Raw genomic sequence first — 2,408 nt, forward strand, 5'->3', positions numbered from 1 at the left:
GGCCTGCCGTTCCCAAACGAGCTGTTGCAGGAGATATTTTGAGACTTGGAAATGAGCCTCTCAGAAAAGGTAACCTGTGGAGAGGGGCTATTATCCAGCCACACTGAGACTGTGAGGTCTTTGGAAAATAAGACAAGAAAATTAAATACATTCATATTTATTTTAAGCGATGGCACTTAGGCTCTGCATGAAGCCTGCAGCTAAAGCATGTTTTAGAAGCAGCTAAAAGCTTGTCAGAATTATCTTTCCTTTCCAAGGTACCCCCTGGGATGGGACGCAATGCTAATCCAGGAGACAGACCCCTCCAGGGCTGGGCTTTGGGGGCATCAACAACAGTGAAATCCCAAACTGTGGCTTGGGAACAAACCCAAGATTGCTCCTTCAGCTTAAGCCAGGCTCAGTGCTAACAGTGTTTGTGTCTGTATGACGCTGCGTTTAGCCAAGCATCGTGCAGGCTTTTAACCTGCCCTTGGAGAGGATCATCAGCCTCGTGTTGCGGTGTGGAGGAAGCAGCTCTGCTGAGGTTGGGGACAGGGTGGCCAAAGCAGCTCTTAGACATGGTCTTCTGCCTTCCCGCTCACGCTTTTCAGAGGTGAGGGTTAACCTGGTCACTGCTCTTCCTCTCCAGATGGAAAATAGGAAAAAAAAAAATCCAGTTTTGAGATGCAAAATCCTCCCTTAGCTGAGGAGGGAGCGAGTCCCTCACACACAGCCCTGGGCAAGGGTTTCAACCAGACATTTTTGTCCCAGCTAGCTGGATTTTATTTATGCCCCTTTTAGTCTGTTCCTTCCTTAAGATTAAAAAAGCCCACAACAACAACAAAAGTAAAAATAAAAAGTACAAAGGTCTCAAGAGAGCTCAACCTTTCCTCTCCCTGCTGCCTCTCCTGCAGAAATAGAAAATTCCTGAGTAACTTCTCTTGGGAATGGAAAAGACTCTAAAAAACACATTACTGGAGGTGAAGAGTGCCCCAGGTCCACCCTCCGCTCTGGTGTTCCCTCCCAGCTCACCTCCCACCAGCGTGGGGAGGGCACCGAAGTGGCCAGCACCCTCCAACCCAGCTCAGGGCAGATCCTTGCACCGACCCCAGCGCTGGTGGCAGCGAAACCCGGCGCTAGATGGGGCCGGCTCCTGGTCCACAGCCTACCAGCTCCTTGTTTCAGGTGCTGGGCTTTGTCCTCCAAGTTTTGGCCATTTTGGGGCAGGGGAACCCCTCGTGCCCCACATCCTGGGGTGCTGGTGGCAGGATGGGGCATTGCCACCCCAGGAAGGCTCTAGGGACCACAGCGAGGGTCCACCCGAAAGAGCCCCAGTAAAGAAAGGGGGTAAAAGCAGGGAAGAAACAGGAAGAAACGTCCTTGCAGGCTGAAAGAGGGGTCGGACAGCCGAGACCGGGGAGGCACTGCCCTGGCATGCTGTGTTCCCTCGTTCTCATGGAAACGGGAGCGATGCCTTCCAGCTTGGCTGTTTGCTCAGCTTATTTTTAAACTGTTTACGCTGGCGAGCATTTCTGCAACCCCTTCCCGGGGGATCCCCCTGGCAGGACCCTGCAGTGGCCTTTGCGGGGCAAGGCAACGTGCGAGGCAGCAGAGGGGGAACTGCCCCTCTGCCAGGCGAGCGCTATCTAATCAGGGCGATGGCTGGAGCCCCATAAATGGCAGCGACAGCGAGCCCTGGCCCCGTGCACCAAGGGGGCTCTGACAAGCCGGGAGTAACTCCCATGTCTGCTGTAGGTCAAAGTCACATTCGGCAGGGGCCAGGAGCGCGAGCTGGCGTCTCTCGACTTCCCCTCCACGCTGAGCGGGCGAGGAATTGTCTAAATAAAAAATCTCCCTTGGCCCAAGCACAGGAAACAGCCGCCGTTCGAGTAGTTGGGTCGAGCAAGAGACTTCCAAATCAGGGCATCCCAGTCCCCTGCAGCCCTTGTGCGAGCTCTGAATGGGGAACGCGCTCTTCTCCCCGCGCTCGCAACGGGTGCTCATCTGTTCCTATTAAAGGATATTGTTTAATCTCGGGCCGGGCTGGTGTTCACACAGGCTGGAAGCTGCTACTCAGCAGAAATCCTTGGTGAGCCTCATTAGGACCTCAGGTCTGTTTGGGGATGCTCGTATTTTCACGAAGGGTGCAGCTCGGAAACACAGCAGGGTGTTGCCCTCACAGCCAGGAGTGTTTCCAGCAGAGCTGCTAGGTCCTGGGAACCGAGCCCCCACCCTCAGGTGGGGTTCAGCACCAGCGGGGGCTGCAAGACCTGCGGGTCAGAGTGACGCTTTTGAAGCCTGAGCAGGTGACAAGAAGCCAGCCCTGGGCAGGGGGACGTGGCCCTGGCCTCACGAGGTCCTGCAGGACAACCTCCATCGCGGGGTGGGTGGGCAGCGCAGCAGCACCAGACGCGAGGAGCTGGCCGCAG

This window comes from Eurypyga helias, unplaced genomic scaffold, assembly GCF_000690775.1.
Source record: "Eurypyga helias isolate BGI_N326 unplaced genomic scaffold, ASM69077v1 scaffold32469, whole genome shotgun sequence".
In the NCBI taxonomy this organism is placed as follows: Eukaryota; Metazoa; Chordata; class Aves; order Eurypygiformes; family Eurypygidae; genus Eurypyga; species Eurypyga helias.